The sequence below is a fragment of the Lepeophtheirus salmonis genome, chromosome 6 (assembly GCF_016086655.4).
Source record: "Lepeophtheirus salmonis chromosome 6, UVic_Lsal_1.4, whole genome shotgun sequence".
Taxonomy (NCBI): domain Eukaryota; kingdom Metazoa; phylum Arthropoda; class Copepoda; order Siphonostomatoida; family Caligidae; genus Lepeophtheirus; species Lepeophtheirus salmonis.
Window position 1 is genome coordinate 11,293,982 of NC_052136.2, and position 23,870 is coordinate 11,317,851.

The 23,870-nt window shown below is 29.8% G+C and overlaps 1 long non-coding RNA gene across 1 annotated transcript in view; it reads left to right on the forward strand.

Annotated features, from left to right (window-relative positions):
• The first annotated feature begins 259 nt into the window (after positions 1-259).
• The window catches only part of LOC139905841 (uncharacterized), a 69,010-nt gene continuing 45,399 nt past the window's right edge, over positions 260-23,870 (forward strand). Inside the window, exons 1-2 of the long non-coding RNA XR_011780921.1 lie at positions 260-896; positions 22,620-22,862. This is a non-coding gene — a long non-coding RNA (uncharacterized lncRNA). The remainder of the gene's footprint in view (positions 897-22,619; positions 22,863-23,870) is intronic.

The following is a 23,870-nucleotide window of genomic DNA, read 5'->3' on the forward strand; positions in this document are numbered from 1 at the left end:
AACTAAGAAACTATTATCTAATAATAATTTGTAACAACCTGGTTGGTAACCCTGACAATTTCTCCCGTCATTCACAGAAAAGGAAATATATTAGGTTCGAGAATATTTTGCAGCGTTTATATGTTATGTTTGTATTGCAACAATTTTTTTACTCTTTGAAAAAATCTATGATATAAAATCGATAGAGCTCTTTTTCCTCTACACAGCTGTCTAATCTTTTTTTTTTTTTTAATTCGTTCAAATATTAATTACTTTTTAGTCATAGAAAATGGAGTGTCCAGGAGGCAAAAATCAAAACTTTTTACTCCTGCTTTTCTTCACTTTTCATGGAGGCCAAAAAGCTCTTGAAGTAGTACAAAACATTTGTAGCGTATATGGAGAAGGTGTCATAGGAGCCTACAGCACATTTATGGTTCGTAAAATTTCAAAGTTCCGATTTTGACGTCGAGCCTGAACTCCATCTAAAGAAGACCATGATTTGCGTTTGGTGGGACTGGGAGGCTATGGTATACTTACAAATGTTTGAAATCAATGTCACACTCACCAAGGAGCTCTACATAGCCCAGCTACTCTGTGTCAAAAAAGCTCTTTAGCATCCAACATATTCTCCGGACCTGACACCTACTGATTACCATGTTTTCTACTATCTGTCGAACCATATGAGAGGCGTTGCATTTCACAATGAAGAAGCCCTTGAAAAATATCTTAACAACTTCTTCAATTCCAGACCGGACGATTTTTGGCGGAAAAGCATCGAAAAATTTGTCAATAAGTGGAAAAATGTCGGGAACAACAATGGCGAATACGTACTTCATTAATTAATTGTTATAACTATTTTTTTTCTAAATGATTTTTTTGATAAAAACGCTATCATTCCCATCCTAATACGTTCCTAGGTAAGATGCTCTAAATGTAATATTATAGTTTTTATTTATACTTAATAATTGCAACTCCAACTGACCAATTAAAGGAATACTAAAAAAATCCCATTCCAAAAATATGGATAATGTGAAATCAACTAACAAACGTATTATCTAATCGAATTAAATTATTTTTGACATTAAAGCTCCTATTTAGGTAAACTAAATTTGTATACCTTTGCTCTAACAAACTTGTACTAATATTCAAAATGTTTTTATCTATAATTTCAAAGCTTTGAAAAGTTACCCCTAGATTTTTTTTCTCGGCCATTTTAACCCATGGATAAACGGTGGGTTCAAATCGATCCCTTTAACATTATAACGATTGATTACTCAGAAGTCCATGGGGTTTTATAGATAAGATTGGTTTCGTTATTTTTATTTATTTTTACTTGTGTTGAATATCAATGATGTTGGGACCACAAATTATTCTTCAATAATGTCATATTGGGTTCATATCGGCCCCAATTTAGAATGTTTATGTTCATGTGAAAGTATTTTTTGTATGATATAAAAAAGTATGTACTTCTGATTAGTAGAACAGTTCGATTAAATTCATGTATAAAAAATATTTACCATTTATACAGGATGCAGTGACACAACTTCCTTATTTCAAGAAGTAATAAAACAAGTTTTAGAAATGAAAAGAATATAATTTTTATTTCAAAATTAAGGATAAAAAATCATATTATATATTTGACGTTACCCGCTGTCCATACACTGAATAACCCAGACTTTTGTATTTTAATACCTGATGATTGTCTAATTTTTAATTTACTGACGTCCAGATTGAAGACAAGATGAGCTGATCCGTGAACTCAAACGAGCATTTGCAAATTTTTAAAAACACACCAAGTAACACATGTTTTGATCCTGTTCAGGAGTATTGAAAATGAGGGAGGCTATATTGAGTCAACTTTTTTTCAATAAATGTATCTTTAATGTTCATTAAAAAAAAAAAAAATTGGGTAAAAAGTTCAAAAGTTATGTCTGTTCAAAGAATTTGAAATTCAGTGGCAATTTCAAAATCTGGCCACTGTATATTTGCTTAATGAAATAAATTTAGATTCAAGTTAGCCCAACTCATCAAATCTCGATTATATCCGCGTTAAGTGTTTTTAAAAGTCCTTCTAGAAAAAAAAAAAAATTGAAAATCAAAATTACATTAAATAGTACTGAAAACAACAGCTGCAGAACGTATTAAAAAAATATATAAATAATAAAACCATCAAATCAATAAATTGATAAATATATGCATTTGTTTAATTGTATTCCAAAAGATGTGAAAATCATTTGGAATATATTTTGCATCGATCTTCTTGCATCACTTCCACCAGAGATCAACTGATAGAGAATCAAAGTAAGGATCTTGATGTGCAATTGATTAAAGTATTTCAATACCTTGGATGACAAAACTTCCAATCTTTACTGAAAATGAGCTCTCATTCACTCTAGATGCATATATAATCCCCTGGACGATGAACAGAATAGACACTATATGGAGAGCATGATGATGGAATGATGAAGTGGCAATGAGCCAATCCAAATTACATTCCTGTTTTTACTATTGTTTTAAGTACTAAATGACCCATCTGGCAAAATATTATCAAAAAGTGAAACTCACGAAAAATTAAAAAGATTTTTCAACCTACACAGAACTATACCTCCATTACTCATAATTATTTACCCAAAAACTAATTAACTTTTTGACAGTTAATTTTTAACATCCTTAATTTATCATCTAATGTGACCGATAATGCTGTTTTTTTTTTTGTTATTATAATACAAGTTATGAGGAAATCTAGGATTCAAGTTGTAATTGTAGGAAATTAAATTTTTCAAAATCATTTTTAGAGTAACAAGAAAGGTATTTTGTTTATTTTGAGCCATTAGTTGTGTAATTAAGCCTATCTTACAAAATAGAAAGACTTTGAGTGATTAAGACACGGGCGATACCTTTAATTTATGACAATGGTTTTCAAACTGTGGTACATGTTTTTAGTGTTGGAATGTACTAATTAAGTCCATTAAGAATGATCAGTCTCTATCAGTTATTCTATAAATAAGAACAATTTTGTATATAAATTGTTAATTATATTGTTGGTTTTTCCCGTATATTAAAACAATGACGTCATCTAAATAAATATAGTTTTTTAAATGTGTACTACTCGTATAACTGGATAGAAAGAAAATTGGTACATAGAACGACACAGAAAACCAGTTGTTCCATGGATTGTCGCCAAAAAAATAAGTTCACGATGATCCCAAAATATCAGTCCAAATTGGTGTGGAAAAAATCACTTAGGATCGGATCGAAAAATATCGATCTTGGACCAAGTATCAGCACTATAAAATTTTGTATATACAGGGTGAGGACTCAAAAACTAGAATTCTAGTCAAGGTCGTCTAGCTTTGAATTCAAAAAGTCTAATAATTTTGTATTAGAGGCTATTCGAAAGTGTTTTCAAAAGCTACAATTTATATTTCTTTTGTTTTTGTGCGATCAAAAATGTTTGAGCAACAAACAAAATGGCAGAGGGTGTGCAATTTGCTCCGTGTACAAGTCGATATCCGACAAGAAAATCATCTGAGTGGACACTGGTCTGAACCGAAGAAATGATTATTGCTTCTTGACTGAATCAAAATATCAGGTCGAAGGAACCTTCAGGATCAAACATCCAGCTCAGATCTTGGTCCTCATTTTCGTGTTGTCCGACGGCAGCAAGATGTCTCCCTACTTCTTCAAGACCAACGAGTTGGTCAACACAAACCTCTACTACAATCTACTGACGTTAATCCTCTGGACTTCGCTGTTTGGGCAAGTTGAAGGGCAAGGCAAACAAAATTTCTCAGCAGAATTTCGATAAAATAAAGGCCGTGATCTTAGAGGAGTGGAACAACTGGTTCTCGTACTTCATCAAGGTTAGCTGTGCTTCTATTGAACGGCGTATTGAAGCCATCATTCAGAATGGAGTGAAACATATTGAATAAAAGGTGTAGAAAATGTTTGAATTATAAACTCTGCTACCAAAGTTTGCCATGAAAATGGCGCAAAATAAAAATGTGTATAGGTGAAAACGGCTTTTCATATTGTCAAATTTTTGAGTCCTTACACCGTATTCCGTGTCGTCTTTATAGTTGACTTAAAGATGACTAAGACCAATAAGATTTTTTGTATTTGTTAATCGAACAACTGTTTTTTCCATTTTTAAAAGCTGTTATTATTATTATTTACCTATTAAAGAAGAAACATATAGATATAAAGTAATCACTGCTGAGTGTGCCCATGAATAACAAAGAGTAACAATGAAGAGTTATAACTTTAAGTCCTTTTTGGAACTAGAGCGGAATGAAAGATCGACATCGGAGTAAATTTAGCTTATTTAGTCCAATTATATATGGAGTAGGATTTGTGTTTATCTACTTCTTCCTGCAGATAATTGCTGCTGATATAATAAGACGTTATGACTGCTAAGCTGCTCTCATCTACAACATTATTAAAATTGTCAGGATTACCTTGTTTATTTTGTGTTTCTTTTATTTTTAATTAAAGGCAAGTCATATTTTACAATATATATAGGTACATAAATATAAACCCACTGTATTTATAAAGTTTAACAACCAAAAACGTAATAATGCATTGGAATGTATCTAACTACGTAATGACTATTTTGTTAGGTAAGAAAACTTACAGTTATTTATTCTTTATGGTCATTCTTTAAATATACTCTATACTCATAATAAAATCATAATTTTGGAATTAACTTTCCCCTAAATGATATACATATGTAGATAATAAAGATTGAAAAAGAGACAGAGTTAATGAAAGAAGTTTGAATTCCAAGAATGCATTCGTTGATTAATAGTGTTGGATTCAAGAAAAAAAAAATAGTTTGGTAGATCCCGAGTTTTGAGCTTAATCTGACTATAATTTTTGAAAATTTCCAAATATTAAGTAATAAGGTGGCTCCTTTTTAATACAAGAGCTGCCGCAGTTGCGTAGTTCCTCGTAGAGGATATGATTAGTGATGCATATCCTATAAATTTTTTAACTGACCCATTTTTTTGGATTGGTTTTTGGAGCTAATGGCCCTATAGTTGTTTTTTTCTCAATGAAGCGATTTAAAGAATTAATTTTCTTTAATCTAAGCTGTTATCATTATTAATTAACTCCTGAATAGTGAACTTTTTTTTCTAACAAATTTAATTATATTCAAAAGCTGATTAAATATTCGTGTGTGCACATAAAAGATGGAGCATAACCCAGAGGATTGGTTGGAGAGCTATCATTGTAAGTTCTTGCTGAAATCAGAGTAAAATTGGAGATTAACATTAGAGTAATTCTTGCCAATGTTTTTTTTTTTTTTGGTTTGTTTTCCTTCCCCCACTCTTACCTTGTAAAAACTGATTGTAGCTGATCTTCTCCAAAACATTCATCATACGTAAAGGGTATCTATGATGATTTTCGGTTCTTTTCAAAAAAAATGCCCATTATAGCCAGAACTTTTATTACTGGATATGATGCTCATTTTGAAAAATTCATAAAAAAATCAATAAAATAAGTGATATAAAAGAAACAAGGGATGTCATTTTTATCTCTGGCAGTTCTCAACTCTTTGTTGATGGATCATCTGTATTATATTTTTCATGTTCTTTTAGGTTGTGCTTCTAAAATATTTTTAATATCACTCGAATGTTGTTGCCTTGATTATAATTTGAGTACAAGTAAAGTTGCTTTTGAAAAAAATTAATATTTTGTGCTAGAACGAGTAATTTTCAGAACATTGTCAGCTTGAGTAAAGTCGAACTTTTTTCGAGTTCGAGATTGATATACAAAATATCAATACTTGATAAGTAAATGCAGAAACTTCTCTTTACCCACCCATGCTACAATTTTGCATTGTTAAAGACTGCTTGAAAAGATATACATTTGTTTTGCAAAAGAAATTAAACAATTTACTATATATAATAATAATTAAATTGTTTATTCTTTGTAGGCAATTTACTTTCGACAATTTCTCAACCTATTGCAATGTCTGACTGCAATTTTTTTTTTCATAAAAAATATTTATACAGAGGAGTGGTTATTTGTTCCTGCATTGCATTTCTAAGCCAATGCATATTTGTAGGTACACATCTACCCACATAAATTTAAGAATATTCATGTACTAACTGAATTTATAGAATTGTAATCTGTGATTGAAATGAATAGGGTAGTCTTTATTTAAAAAATCACATTGTTAGTAGATATCAGAAGGCATGGGGAGTCAAATCAAATTGAATTGGACTCAAGTTGCTTTTTATGAAATGTTTACTGACTCAAATTTAACAGTTTTTATTGGACTTGACTTGGTCTTTGAAGATAAAGACATTATTTAAATTTAAAAAATCGCGTAGCAAACTATATCCATCAATGCATTTTTAGTGTAATTGTACATAATTAGGATTTCCTCCATTTTGGGGTGAGATAATCTCACTTGCTCAGTAGTTTTAGGAAATTTTAAAGAATTATCTCCTACTTTCTTTTCTTTTTTTGAATCTGTCCTAAAATTGGCTTATAATTTTAATTATGGTACAAAATGATTAGTTTTTTTTAATATTTACTTTTATCCGTTTTTATGATTTGCCAAGAGACGACACTATTATGAACTATTTTTGTAAAAAATATAAGAAAAACGAAAATCAATAAGTTAATCATGACAATTTGAAGAGTGTTTTGGAGGAGAGGCATAATATTTCATTAGATTAGCAGTGTACATCTAGAATTTGAAGGAAATAAACACAAACCCCACTTTGTATCCTTTTTTAATCCTCCATTCTACTTTGAGTCCAAAAAGGACTTGCATTTCAAACTCCAAAGCAAATTCTGAGTGTTAATCTTCGTCTTTGTTCCAGTAGTGAATGTTTATACTAGATGTTTTCTCGGAAAGAATAAAATAATAATAATAATAGTTTTGGAAAGTAAAAAGAGTATAATGCTCGTCCACATTCTTATTTTTAATGATTCTATTGGGAACATATTGTCACTGGTCCAATGATAAATAAATAACATGACTTAACCATTTGATTAATTTGTTAAATAAGTGTGATTGTTTTACTAAATGGCAATGTGACTTACTTTTCCATCATCCTAATAGCTTACTGACAACATGAAAAGTATAAAGTATTCAACTTTATACTATTTAAGAGCTAGAACACATCATATAATGATGGGATAACACATACAAACATTTATGGATAAAGATGTTTCTTTTGAATTCTTTAAAATAAAATTTTCCCTGAATCAATACATATAATAACAATAATTAGATTAAAACCATGACATTTAATGGTAATGCTATGGGAATGAAGTTTGAGGCAAGGTTAAGACGTACAACACTACCCGGTGGACACTTAAGAGTTTTACTGTTTACATATTCAATACTCTTGTAACAAAGAATATTACTTAATATAAAACTTTCTCGAATAATATCAACTATTTTTCTATTCAATTTTGTCACAATCGGTTCTTACTATGGCAGTAATCCTCTTATGGAAAGTTACTTACAGATCGAAAATTAAAGGCCAAATCGTCTTAACTCTAAAATTATAAATATTAGCAATATTACCTTTATATCATCTTAGAAGTCTAATATTTACTGTTATACGAGGGGGTCTGAAGAGTTTCCGAACTCAACGTGAAGATGGAAGGTCTGGTAAGCAAAAGCTAGTCACATCTATCTAGTGTCTTTTAACGGTTACTCACCAAAGTTTCAACCATTATGAACCTGCAGTTGTTAGGTTACAGTAGTTTGAGTGAGCTGATGTGAGTGTTTTTGTGAAAATAGAGAAAATCAAGTATTGCTCTGTCTGCGCAGTTTAGGGGTAATACATCCGTGTTTGGCGCCTATTAATTACTATAGATGAAACTTGGATACACCATTATACTCCCAAAACAAAAATTTAATTCAAAAAAGTGGACTGCAAAGATTTTCGTCGAATAAAGAGGGAATCACCTTAATGAACGCCGTGTACTATTTGGGCGTGTTACAGAGATGGGAGCATCGCTGGGAAAAGTGTGTAGTTTTATAAGAAGCTTATGTTGACAAGTAAAACATAAAATAAAGAAAAAAATGACTTTTTTCTAAGTGAGGTCAACAAATTTTCAGACCACCTTCGTACTTACGAGCAGTGACATTCAGACATTTGAAATAAATTTCTCAGATCATCCACTGTACAGGTTTGATCTAATCTAGTAGTATAGATTTTATTATTTCAATCTGGAATGGTATTGGTACAAAACTACGGTGGTGGAAGAAAAAAGATATTTTCTTTGAATAGGACAATAGAAACGATGTGAAAGAGTAAAGTAGATACCAAATTTTCAGGCAAATTTTTGCTTTTTTCTGATAAAAAAAATCACCATTGATGCCACTGTAAATAAGTAACGCAGTTGATATATCAGAACCAAACATCCAGACAATATCTCGGCTTCAGTGAGAAATGCCTTCAGAACAAAAAAATCAATGGCCAGCACAAGCGAAGTCTGCCCTCCTATTTTTGTGCTGAGGAAATAATGGCTTAAGACAGATGCTTACATCGAACTTTTGGATAAGAATGTGCTACCTTGAGCCAGGGAAAAATTTGGGGACAACTTTGTTTTCACTCAGGCCGCTAAGTCCTTCCTGAGTGCCGACTTTCTGGACTTATGGGACCTAACATGTAGCCTCCTTCCTTTCCAAGTGCTAACTCTTTCGTTTACTCTATTTAGACATGGCTGGAGGAGAGAGTGTGTTCTATTCCTCAAAGGAGTGTCTACTCTCTCGAGGCTTCCATCAGGAAGGAGTGGACCAAGCTCGAGTCTGACAACTTAGTCAAGGTCTACTAGGGAGTTGAGGGTATTGAGGCAATTATTATAGCCGACGGCTCACATATTTTCCGGATTATTTTGTTACATAAATGTCCTAACATAAACTTCTTCTTTAAACTTTACTCCTTAAAAATTGAAAATAATAAAATATGTACCATGTAATTATTTACTAGACTACTCCAATGACAAACAAATCTTGTTTGTAACATCTTATGTGTTGAAGACATTGGATCTAAACGATTGATTCATTCTTGTTCTACATTAAGTCATGTTCGTTGATTAAATCATTCTCTTTTTTGAACATTTTTTCTCTTTCAAATTAATTTATGGGGGGTTCTTATGATTTTTGTTATGACGGCTCTAATAGTAGTTTGAGCCAATTGTTGAAACATCCTCATAAATAAATATATCAATTATTAATAAATCAACACTTAATCATTGCAGTTTGTGCCAAATAATTAAACATTTTCTTTTTTAAAGTTGCTGAAACATGAATGAGAATTATAACTATAGGGTATTGCAGCATGAATAATAATTAAATATATATAAATATATTTGCATGAAAGTGGTCATTTGGCAAAGTGTCCACGCACGGTAAACAATTAGTATATTAGAGATAAGTATGATATTACTTTTAAAAAATCTACATTATTAATGCTTTTTGCGATTTTTTCAGTCATTTATGTATTTTTTATAAGCCATTATTGACGTTATTATTCATTTCCATTCCCAAAATAGTTTCAAAATATACCAATTGCAATAAAAGTTATATGGTTTATTTACTGTTCGTAACAATGTCGTTTATGACAGCTAATGTGTTCGTTTATTTTTAGCAGTTATATCCCTTGTTAGTGTATCCCATGGTAGAAACGGAATCGGTAAAATTAGTCACTTAAAACCTCATAATTTTCATTTTTAAAGTGCATTAATATAAATCACACTGTATATCCATACATACTACATCGATATAACTTTCATTTTAATAAAATATGTAGGTAATGGAAGGAAGTACAAAAATACTTCCACGACATCATTATCAATCCATGATTAAAATTTAATTCATGGGAGGGATTTTTCGTAGACCACCATTAGGATTCCAATAATAAAAATAATTAGTAATATACAATTTTCTGATCCAAACCATTAGCTTTTTTTTTAATACTGTTGTCTCAATATCATGGGGTATACCTACTTACATACGTAATTAAATATAACGGGTGCGTGTTGAAATTTGGACATTTATAAAGGAGAGGATAAAAAAAAACTTGAGAGAAATTAATAACAATTTTCAAAATTAACACAATCAATCGAAAAATGGCCTCAAAAAGGACAAAAGAATCAAGATTGCTGCTCTATTTTGAGTAGAACAAACACCGTCAAAACATTTGAAACTTGACGTAGGCAAGCAAGCATTATATTTACATTGTGAAGAATGCAATTAATGAAGGTATTGTCATTGATACGAGCTTGAACTAGATGGTGGTTCACCCGCACACACAGCAAAAGTTACAGAGTCGTTTTTGGATACCAACATTCCATTCTGGACAAAAAGTTTTTAAAAAATATGGCCAAAATACACGCCAAATCCCAGTTCTATCGACCTTTTCTTCTAGCTGCATCTATAGGCCAGGGTCTGCTGAACAAGGGCACATAATATAAAAGCTTACAAGGCTTCTGTTCATGAGAAATTGAACTCCATGAGCCCCGATTACATTAATACTATCTTTCAAAGGTTGCAGCGGCGCCTCAAGGCCATTATCAAAACTGATGGAGGTTACATTAGATATTTGATACGTGTCCCAATATCAATATACAATTTTTTGTTAGTGTAGATCCTCTAGTTTCCCAAAATTAAACTTGTTAAAAGTTTCATATTCCAAATGAATTAGTTTCAATTACACACCCGGTATTTTATGGTTATGGTTTGATGGAATAACATAATGGTGTATACTTTAAAATCTTTCCCATAATATATTGTCGAGATATTGTCAGAACCCTTATTAGCTATCATCAAGAGAACAATAAATATCATGTCTATCATCCATTCTAATAGATGAATACCAGAAATTTAGATTGAAAGTTGAGATTTCTTCTCTACTCCATGAAGTTATATTCTATTTGCTTATGACAGCCTCAGTTTTAAAGTGAGTCTCCTTCTATGGTTTTGTTGTCCATATTGAAACCTCAATACCTTTCAATATCGAGGTAGAAAGATGAATTATGACGTAGGGGCAAGATTGTATACTGTTTCTATGAATTGTATGTTATGGAAAGGCTATAAATTTATAAAATTGATCGTGATAACTTGTATTTCAATGTCAATAAATAGATTAAACAGGAAATTTATCCTACAAATATAAACTCAATTCTTTAAATATTTTATGTTTTAATGAATTAAACATATGACATCAGTTAATAATTATGGCTAGTTCTATAACGTCTGTTCGCTTGGTGGTATGACTTTATTGACTTTTTTAATAAGAATCTTTGTTTTTTTGTAATAAGAAAAACGTTTTTTTCATTTTTAGGAATGATTAAAATCAGGGGTTGTTTATTTCAAATTACATTTTGAAGTTCTTGGTTAGAAATTGAGATATGTTTTCAAATCAGCTGAATGAGTATTCCTGCAGATCATAATTTTATCGGGTTTTTTTTCGTTTACTGACAAATTCATTATATATTTGTAATGGCATCCATTAAGTTTTTGAGCCAAAAAATTGTCTAATGGTTCAAATTGAGGATGTGAACTCTCATCTATATTAATAAGGCAAAGATTCTATCTATATGTGTATCTTCTCCGTGATGAACTTTTGGAGTGTGTTTCAGGACTGTGTAGATACTTGATCCAAGAAAGTGCAATACAATCGAGCGTGCGTGTCAAATTAAAAAAGAAAATAATGTTTATGTATAGAGATGTATATAAACAGTATATAAATATGAATAAAATCTTGCAGACGTTTTGTGCAACTCATGTTTTATACAACCATATACCATAAAATATATAGTTAAGGAATCATTTTTAACAACAAGTGTGTGTATCTAAAGCTCATTAAAAACGAAGAGGGTAGCGCATTATATTAAAAATAATGAATGTGTCTTTAGATGAAGTTTAGCAAAAAAATTATCTTGCTGATATTAGTATTCTTTTATTATTGAAGAGAGAACATCTAATTATTAAGTTACACCGTATGCTCATGGAAAACGGTCAATATTACTTCCCCTGAAAACTTTCAGAAATCATGGAGAATATGTAAGTCGATACCAAAAGTTAAAAATTGACTTTGTTTTTTAGAAAGTTAAAATTTTAATTTTTTGGCTTTGAACTTAACAACGAGACAATACTTTTGATGATAAGAGACCAGGACATTTAAAAATTGACCGAATCTGATTTCGAGAATTACATCACTAACATGACAATGATAAATATGGCTCCTTAACACAAATGTAAGCTGGAATTTTTTTCTCAAAATCAAATTTAGGTTACATTTGAATATCGACGAACTATTGTTAATTTCAATCAACAATTTAGTTTGAATAATTCTTTGATGGTAATGCAAATTTCACTTAAAGTGGACAAAATTGTTTGTCACAATAAATGAATTACAAAATTTGGCAGATTTTATTTTAAAGACCATTTCGGAGTCAATATAAGTGCCTTAAATCAAATGACTCTTACCTCATCTCACAAATTTGAATACAAACCCTATAATCGATTTAAATATATTTATGAAATATTAAGCTTCATGTATATTTGAAGTAAAAAAAGTAATTGTGATGAAATCTTTTTCTTAGTTTTTGGTCAAAGATTGTTTTTGTATTGACGCCCACACATGTACTCCACCTCAACATTTTAGGTTTTGTATTTTGTCAGTTTTGTACTTCAAGATATGTATAAATCTTGTCAATAAAGGATCCCATAAGTTTGTAAATCATAGATGGAACGACATAACTCAATGGACACCTCACTCCGGAGAACTTAATCTCTTGAACTCAATATGCGTAGGTTTGTGTCTCGGTTGTTCCTAAAGATGTCTATATACATTATTTATAAAGAAACATTTAAAAAAATCATACAAATATGGAATGCCCAATTTTTGAGTTATTACTTTGTAGTAACTTATATTTTGCACTAAATATCTTTGGATGAAAGATCTTTATCTTTCATCAAAGCAGGCATAAATATGTACATGTTCCTTATAACTCCAATTCCAAAATGAATCCTACAAATTAAGAACAAAAACTTCCAATAAAAGTCACGTTCAATGCATGAATAGCCGTAAATTTGGAGCATCGTCCTTTAATTAAAATGCCATTTATTGGGCTCAACAATCAACATACATAGGTACTACATACTAATAAGAATGCAAGACACTTTGTTGAATAAACAAAAACACTCATTTCCGTACTACATTAAGTTTGTAACAAAAACAACAACGTAATTACCCCCAAGAATAATTACATTTCGTGGTTAGAAATATCCTCCTCTATTAAATATATTTAAGCTTAAGACATACTTTAATTTTTCTTAATTATAAATTATACTCGACTTCACTTTTTCTTACCAATTTTTCATGTCTACTTGAGTCATGGGTGGTCAAAATTGTCTGAGTCCTAGTCAATTTCCAATTCGAATATTTTTGATTTTTTATGCAATTTTTTTTAAAATTAATATGTTTATATTTTTAAAAGCCACTCATTCACTACCGATATTTATAATATAAAAGATAGTTCTTACTAAAGTTGTATCAGTCCATAATGTGGGACTCACAATGGGTGTTGTCTATGCTATCTGTTCTTTAAAAAGTTCCACATTTTATAAATGTCTCTATATGAGATTATTTACACTAATATTACAGTAAAATATCTCAGTATAATATTTGAGTTGATTAAATAAAATTTAAGTATATGTAATGCATAAGAACGGTTTGCTATTGTCACTAATATCCCATTCAGACCGAGCGTTAATTTTTTTTTTCCGAATTTGAACATCTCTTTTTATATAAATGATGATTTTTATAGAATAAAAAAGTTATATATAAGTCTACAAAATTGTACACATATTCTCTGACTATTATCTAACAATTAAATATTTACACAAGAAAAAGGTATGCCTAAAAAATTACAAGAATGAATTGCTCAAACAAGAAAAAAATGATTACATCGAAATAATTTAAGAAAAATTGATTTAATTTGATTTATTATATATTTCCTTGTTATTCTTCTAACAGAAGTATGTCTATTACAAAAGAAGTAAAGAAATATTGTTAAACTTAATTAAAAATGTTAAGCACTCCATTTTTGAAAATGTTCTTATGAATAAAGCTACAAATATTATATTAAAAGTACTTAATATCTATATAAAAAATATTATTTAAATGGATATGACCATCTTTGGCAAAAATAAAAGTGTTCAAATAAATTAAATATTGTTGGAAATATTTTATATTTAAACTGGTTTAAACATAAATTTATATGAAGGATATCTGGTACGATGTCCCCAATAAAGATTGGTACCTGGAGCAGGTAAACTGGTCCTGATCCTTACAGGACACTCCTAGTCTAAATTGTTCGTTTTTTTTGGTTAACATTTTGTTAGACAGTACATAATTCATTTTCCTTAATAACTACCGGTTTAATTAAATTTATGTGCATTAATAGCAGACAATGTTAAATTGGAAGACCTCCCTTCTTAGTGCGTTTAATAAATTAGCATTAAATATACAAAAACCGTGAAGGAAAGCCATTTCTAACTTAGTAAATGTATTTAGTGCCTGGCGGTGTATCTTTCAATCATATCATTTACATATGTATGTACACCTATATACTATAGTTCGTCACTACCACAACTTTTCCTCACGCACAAACAATGCATATCTAAAGAATATCGATAAAAGTTTATTCTTAAAGTCAACTATTTATAACTATAAGGATAGGTAGAAATTTGAATTTAGGAGCATAAATTCATTTGGTCAAGACTTATGAATATGTATGAAGAAACTAATTATTATATTTTTCTACCAAAACAAGACTTTTTTCAAATAACTATGGTATTATATAATAACATGTATGTTGTGATGATGACTACATATGATAAAAAAAAATGATGACAAAGTAACAAGCAAACTGGTTCTATGTACTTTGATGTTTTTCTCTCCCTGGATCCTCGGATTTTATAAGGGTCTTATGAATTTACGATAATATCCTGAATAAATAAAAAATTTATGAGGAAATATTGCATTCATTTATAATATTCATTCAAATAGAGTTTGACTACATATTGAAGATATACTTAATATAAAGTTTTTAATAATTTATGCAACAGTGCAAATAGTGTGTATTGACCCAAAATAATGCCCAACAGATTACCTATGACAAACCTATCAATAAATATTTAATATTTAAAATTTCACTCCATTTCTATCACATTCTGGAATTTCCTGGGATCCCAAAAGCTCAGAAATTCCCTTTGTCAGAATATTATAGTAGAACAATTTCTCAGAAAATGAGAAACTTTAATTTTCATACATATTTTTCAGTTATACATCCTTATAAATATCCATTTTATTTAAAACCTTTAAATTATAAAGTTGCAACACAAAACAGAAACTTAATTATGAATTTATACAAGTTATTTTCAACTATGCGGTGTTATTATGTTACCAAAATACAGCAGAAAAAAAAAGGAACAAGAGTTGTTTTTTTCCTATTTTTCTATTTGTAAAAATGTCGGAACAAAAAAAAAGAAAGAGGCAAAGCATGTACGATCTCCTCTGCGCTAATGTGAGTGACGGTAAGGCTGTTGAAGCTATTGGTATCTACTACATTCGGACTGCCTATAACATCAAAATGTCAATTACAATCCAATAGAGCAGAGAAACACCAAAATTTCTACTGCAGCAATATTGCTTACTTCTGCCCTACCTCCATGTGACCTTCCTCCAGCTCTAACCTCCATACTTTCAACTTTGCAATTTTGGTTGTCTTAGAGAAGAATGTCTTCTGCACCTCTCATCAAAGGTTGGATTCACTCAGAGGTCTTTATTTAAAGCTTGGTACGCCCTTCTATCGTCAAAAGATGGCAATCTGTTCGCCGGCGCGTCAAGGATGTCATTGTTTGTGAACGACGACATCTCGAATAAAAGATATAGCTACAGATAGTATTTGAACATATCATAAATTTGATTTGAGTTGTCTTGTCTTGATTCCGTAAAAATTACGTTTTTGGTTATTTAGTCATGCTCTGTAATTTTTGGGTCCCCATTCTGTAAATATTTTGTAAGAACTACAAAAATGTTTTCTATTTGTTACTATAAGAAATCATGAATATAAACAATAGTTAAATAAATGAATCGTTATTATATTAATTAATTAGTAAAGTAATTAACAAACAAAATATGTTACTTTTGTCAATATAATGTTTATGTCATTCAAAAAAATCAATAAATTTTTAGAAATTAATGTTTGGTGATCGACCACAAAGTGTGATGGATCTATTTTTTAAAAAGTCAAAAAAAATTTTTGTATATATTTTTTTCTCTACTTCTAAATACCTACATATCATAATATATTCGAGATTGAAGGTTTTTTCAAGGTTTAATAATTATAAGGAATATGGAGTAATCAAATTATTAAAATTAATCTTAATCACCTATGATTTATGAATAGCCTATTATCTTAATGGCTATTTAACAAAAAAAGAAACATATATATTTAAACAATATCTTTTAATTTAGACTGTTTTGTTCTCAATGACAACACACTAAAAAAAGTACACAAATCAAAATTACCAGTCTTTCAATAAAAAAGTATACTTAAGAGATGTTGTTACCCTCCTCAGAAATATTGGGGCATGGATTTATGAGCAAAAGTATTGCAGTGTCGGCCCTATTCCAGACTGCAAATGAAGTCAAGTATGGTTCAAATACAATTTTGAGTACTTTTGGCCTCCCACCACACCTAGTGCTAATCTTCTTGTCCTTGAAATACGGGATATGGTTGTGAGGAGTTAATGCAGTTTTCAGAATCATCGACGACTCCCGGTAGCTGCAGGGGCAAAAATTATAAAATAATATTGTGATTATTGACAAAGGGTCTAAGCCAAGTTGTTATAACAAGGCAAGAGAAATGAATTATTTAATGATCAATTGGGGAATGATATTAAGCCTATAAGAAAGTACTAATACATAAACCAATACATCCCAAAATTTATAACTAATTTAACTTTTTTGCACGGACTCCAGTTATGGACTATCTACTGTATCTACTATTTGAAGTTTTAACAACTTTAAATAATTCATTATTTTTATCAAGCTCAATTTTCTAACAATCAATAAAGGTCACCCAGCTGACATATTAAAATACTCGTGCAAATTAATATATATATATGTATATGTATGTATGTATTTAGTAAATTACCTCTATATGGGACTATTTGGCAATGAATATACACAAAAATATGCAATGCATATTGGGCTAGGTCTTGTTTTAATTATTTAGGACTCAGTATCCATGATAATTCATGCAACTTTTAGGTTTGTTACTTTAATATACCCTCTCAGAAACAAAGAAAAATATATAAATATACGTTTTTTTTTCAAAAGCTGATGATTCATAGCTTAAAAATATACTTTAGACAGTGAGATATAATTGGGCAGCTGCGTTCAAATGGGCTCATTAGAAGCTATAATTAGTTGATTTTAGTAGGTGGTGGAAGTTTGTTTTATAAGCCTGCACCTGCTTTAAACTGGGGAGGTCAAATGGGAAACTATGTAATGATGTGGGCATTTCATTAGTAGAGTTGTTTATTTCATGATATTAACACGTGTGATATTGTTTTCTAGTAGGTAATCACTAGAGGTTTTTTTTCAATGCTGCTATTTATATTCTTTAATTCTTTAAAAGAGAACATCCAAATGAATAAAAGGTAATCACCAGTGTATGTGTCCATGAATGACGGAACGTAACATTGATTATTTGCAAAGGAGTGATGAGCCCTTGTTGGATCCAGAGTAGAATTGAAAATATTTGAAAGGATCCAATAGAGGATTTACTTTTGTGGTAAATTTGATATAATGCTACTTTTGTTTGCAATTTGATTAGAACTGTTCATTATTCATAAATAGTATAAAATTTGACGGCTTTTGTTTTCCTATGTTTCAAAAATATATGTTATTGTAATATTTATTTGTATTTGCTCCATTGATGTACTAAAAGTTGACTATATTGTATACATCAATTATTTTCTTATATAAACCTGACCTTATTGAAGTATACGTTCACTTTTAGTTTATTAGCTACATAGTTAATATTTCGTTAAAAAGGCAATATAGTTTTTAATGAGAAAAATATACTTTTGTAAATTCAATTTTAACTTTAAAATGTATATAAAGAACAATATAGGTATGGTTATACCGAAATTGCACTCAAAAGTACATCGAAGGATAATTACTTTCAAAAATTATTACAAACATAACAAAGGAACAAAATCTATTTTTGGTTGTAAAATTCAGCACCAAAGCCTTAATTGCTTTTTCAAGTATACAAAACAAACGATACCAAAAATAGATGTATGCACAATTTGTGCTTATTCAATATCAAACAATTATTTTTTTTAATAGGTCAAAAAGGCTATAATTGTAATCGTACAAGTATTTTTAATAATATTTCATGCTTGATGAAGAGGTAGTTTAAGTTACTTTAGAAATTCATTTTTCTCATTTTTTTCTCCAGCGTGGTTGTTGCACATGATTGTTCGATAATAAACCCTGAGATTTAATTAATATATATTGGAATTCATCTGTCACACATTTATGATTTAACATATAAATGTATTTTGTATTTTTATATTAGGTAGAAATTTGTCAAAAAATGATAAATAATATTTTGTATTAGATAGTCCCAAAAAGTAGATTAGTTGATGCCACTTTTTTGCACAGAAAAAAATGAATGAATAAAATATTTATACTTAATATTATAATTTACTTTGTTTTTTGCTAAAAAAATGGAATCCCACAATAATTAATTAAGTATGAAAATAAAGTGAAACTTTTTTTTTTTTGCAAAGGAATGTGTACTCGTATTTGAGCCGACTAGTCAGAATTTACTGCATGATTTTATGAGATACATAGATGTAAAAGGGAACTATGTCATCTATTTTTTACCTTGTTTGTGCTTAGATGTAAATGAAAGTGATGAATTGAATTTGAAAATACTAGTGACATAATTTTTTTTAGAAATTTTGGTGAAAATGATGGATATCACAACTACTTTATATATATGATGTAATAACAAACAGTCAAATTTATCAGTCAAAGGGAATCCCGACACTTCTAAAAGAAAAATATTTCCTATGGTTTGATATGATGCAATCCCTTAGATAGCATGATAAGTGCCGAAAGAGGGAGATACTTTTTTTTGAAAACAATAACAATAGAGCTGCCTAACAATTCCAATTAAAGAAATGAAACTCCAACTTTATTTGACCCTGATCGGGTACTAAAAAGTTAACCAGTCAAGTGTTTATCTCTAGCTGATGTTGAAAATATTATACTGCAGAAACACTAGTTTAATTCGTTTCTTGACAGAGCTCGTTAGTCAAAGTAATTGATCCCAGATAAAATAACTACGAAAAGTAAAACTTTATCTGGATGTAGTGCGCTCTGTCGCCAAGTCTTGACCAGATCATATCTTAATAAAAATTTGTATGCTGTGGCACTCAAGGTATTACTACATTTTTGGTTCTATCCTTTGTCAAAATTGATGTTCATTGTAGTAGACTGAATATTTTTATCTACGAAAGGCTTACTATGTCTAACAATCAATCGAATTCCCTTTGTTGTCTCTATGTATTTCTTCTGTAATCAAAACAATTGAATCTACGTACTATGAGCTCTAAAAAGGTACAACATATAATTTTTATTTATATAAATCATGGACTTCAATTCAATGTACATTTTATGTATTATCCAAAGAAATAAATACTTGTTCTCCCTATGATTAAATATTAAAATAATAAATCCACCTATGATAATCAACAGTTTGACCATTAGAAAAATGGAGGAGTCTGGCTACTATATCCTTTTCTTTATTTTTTTCCCCCATGTATCAATCGACTTTGATAGTAGATAAAAATGCATGGCTGGCATCCTCACTTTATGATTGGGTTCAGGAGACCCTGAACTATAAACAAATGAATCCTTTGATCCTAGAGATTTTGTATGATTTTGATCACTGTTTATTGGGTGAAAATATAATTATCTGTACTCAATGTGAACCCTAAACTTGCAGTAGTATTTAATTTATATTATATCCCTCTTATTTTTAATAGGAATATTTCATTAATTATACAAAAAGAAAAACCCAATTTTTTTTTTCTCATGTCTCTATGTTCAAAAATGTCGGATGTATAACAAAAAAGGCAACATGTGTGATTTGCTCCTTGGGGTGTCAAGGCAAATACTACTAAGACCTTTGGCATCTCCATTAGGACTGCTTAAAGCATTCAGGAGTCCTTTAAGGATGGGATATCAATTGCAGAATGGCCAATACAACCATCAAGAACCAAAAATTATGCAGCAACAATATAGCTAAATTCTTGTCTGCCTAGATGTGCCCCTCCTCCAGCCCTGACTTCAACCCACATGACTTTGCAGTTGAAGCCTCTTAGATAAGAATGCCTGCTGAAAAATCTTATCCAAATTTGAATTCGCCACGAGCTGTCATCATGACAGCGGGGTACGCCATGGGTAAGGCCTTCATCGTTAAGAGCTGCTATTCTGTTTGCTACTGTGTCAAGGGGGTTATTGCTTGTGAATGAGGACTTATTGGATAAAAAATATAGTATTTAACATATTATAAATTGGTTTTGAGCTGTCTTTCTTGATTCCATAAAAACACATTTTTTTAATGACCCACTCTTTATAAATATTATTTGCCTTATCGATGGGGAAAAACGTCTAAAAATATTTCCGATATTAAAATTGTTGTTAGTATTAAATTATAATAATCTATATTATAAAAATTGTTCCAAAATTGGCATATTGTTTTGAGCTTTGCAAAATAAACTCAACTCACTTCTACAAGTTGAGTAATCTACCAAGATGTGAAAATTTCTTCGACTAGACGCACTCTCCCATTACATCAACCAACAAATGCCCCACACTGGAAACTAGATGAGTCTCATATGATGAATAAAACAATTGTTAAACCGTATAGATGTGTCAAGTTTTATCTGTTTTTTAACGGATATTCCCATTAATAAAAGATAAAATATATTTTAATTTTGGATTATAATTATAGATTCAACATTGAACGTTCTATTCAAACATGAACGGTACTAAAAGTATGACTTCAATAAAAAGAAGAAATGATCATTTAATTATGTTTAAAAATTACTTTCAACCCCTTGATAATGATTAATGAAGTCTGTTTTTTGAATATGACTAATGATTATATGTGAAGGTTGGTTTCATTACTGAAAGAATGCTCCAGCTTTAAAAACATGGTTTTGATTTTGTAAGGACAATCTTATCCATTGTAGTAACCATAGAGAATACTGACAGTAATTCAGCAAAGTAAAAGAGGGAGTAAAAAATCTATATTGTACCAGCTGTGGATGCCATAATACTCTATTAGAGACAATTCATAAAATATTTGGTTCTTTTTGCACATAATTCTACTCCTCCGCCCATGTGGAATAACGTAGTTCTTTTATTCAATCATTCCCAAGGACCACCTTTTGTTATTTTTATTTTTTTTGTTACCCAGCTCTAAAAATGTTTTTAAGTGTTTTTTTTTACTAAAATTTTCCAATATTTGATTTAATGTTGTTTTACTATTTATTTTTAAAGGACTTTTTTTTTTATAAGACCAAGCCTTAACATATACCCTTTTAAAAGTTGTTCCATCGTTTTCTATATTTTCTGTTACGTCATTTACGCCATTGCCTTCTTATTAAACCTACAGAGTTTTAAGTTGATCCCTTTTGTCTCCAACGAGGATAGATGTAGTTATAGGCCGGATCATTATCTCCCTCTCAGTGGTTACGTAATTTGTGAATTCCTTCTTATTATTATTTATAGACTAGGAAATTGAGAGATTAGGGGACAAAGTTAAGACCTTTAATGTGAATACTCCAATAAATTTCATTTAAACTACATCATATGTTAACGAAATTTTCAAAATAACTTTTCTATTATACTTTTCATAATACCAATTGTTTTTTATGTAATATGTATACCTCGAGTAGAGTTAATAAGTTGACTATGGTCCACTTTTTATAATCCATTTAAATTGAGCTCATGAATCAGTCAAAATAAAATATACAAGTATCTTGAAGTAACTTTATGTTTGTATGCCTTCAAAAATGGGTTTATATCCTTTGTGTACGTAAATGCTGTCACAGTTTTATTAGAGGTGAAGGTTAGGAATGAGGTTGCTTATATTTTTGAGATAAAGTTTATTTAATTGTCATAAATTATATCTTACATGATTTGGAACAAAAAAAAACACAATATTTTTCTTTTTACAATATATACAATGTATATTTGAATTTACAGATTGTACACCATATTGAATAAATAATAAGGGTTGAGTAGGTATTCTAAAAAAGAAGTACAATTCATCATTCCAAATATATTTGTACAAAAAAAACAAAAACATTACGTATTTTTTAGGAGTACATTTTGGGTTTCTAATGCTACAAAATAGTATTTTACTATTTAAAAAATAAATTTACACAATGAAAATATTTAATATTCTTTAGTGACTTATGTATTTCTTTTAATATATGCTATAAAATAATATATGATACAAAACTATCTTTAATATTGTCAACTATTTCTCCATTTTAGTCAGTCACGATTGGATGTAACTATGTCAGTAATTCTCTTACGCCAAATTGATGCAACATTTATAAATGTATAGCTGGGATTTGAGGATTTGCATTTGATCTTTAGACATCTTTGACACCTCCCAGGAAATGATTGTATAATTTTGGCCGTATGTACAGGAACTCCGTCCTGCTGGAAGACTACATTACATCAGGGGTTTCACTAACTTTCATCATTTGGTGGAGCTTAGCTTCAAAAGTTACCGTAAGATAATTACTTATATAATTTGTTTATTTTATATGTACAGTCTAATCCAGTAATAAGAAATCTGGCTATTATAACATTGGTTTATATTCAACATTTTCTCCAATTTACAATTTTTTGTATAGAAAAAACATTAAGTAAAATCTTGATATAGTCCAAAGTTTTTTTTTTTTGTATTAACTTCATAGAAATTTATGAGAATGAAGAATTCCCATGACGATTTTTCCTATTTGACTGCTACAAATCGTAAGCTGGTGCCATCATTTTTTAATTATTAAAAAAATAATTATCAGTGTTTAATTATTTTTGTAGAGCAATAAATATACAATAGACGAAACCTGCTAATGCTGCTAGGTATATGCCATAATAATTACTCGACAAGAAAATGAATTGGTGTATGTACATATGTATGTGTTTAAGTCATTATTGTTCACATGATGATGAAGCAGAACAATTCCAATGTTCGATCCTTTACGCAAACTATTTATAATTTATCAAATGCATTTTTTAAAGTTAGTGTTGGTAGTGCATACATGGTCTGAAAGGAATCCCTCAAGCATTGCGTTATAATATATATACATATTATATATTATATAAATATCCTGTCCTTATAATGTACATAAAAAGACGTAATTAATTGCATAGTTAATGTTCTTTATTTCATTCTATGAAGGACTTAATTCATTCTATGTACAACGTTCTTCACTTTACGGACAGTAAATAATTTTGTTGATGTTTGAAAACATGAAACGAAGGTCAGGTATACGTAATTGTTAGTTTGTTTATTCTAATTAGCAAAATAATTTTATGAAACTTTTGTATAATATGTATATGTGATAACGTATCCATTCATTTAAACAGTTTTATTTTGAAAGATTATCATCTTTGCAAAATTCATATGATCAATTTTTTGTTAAAGATAACTTTTTTCAGTGTCGTGCGTTTCAGCTACATTTTCGTACATTAAACAATACAAGATGAATGGCATCATCAATGGCGTAGATAGTC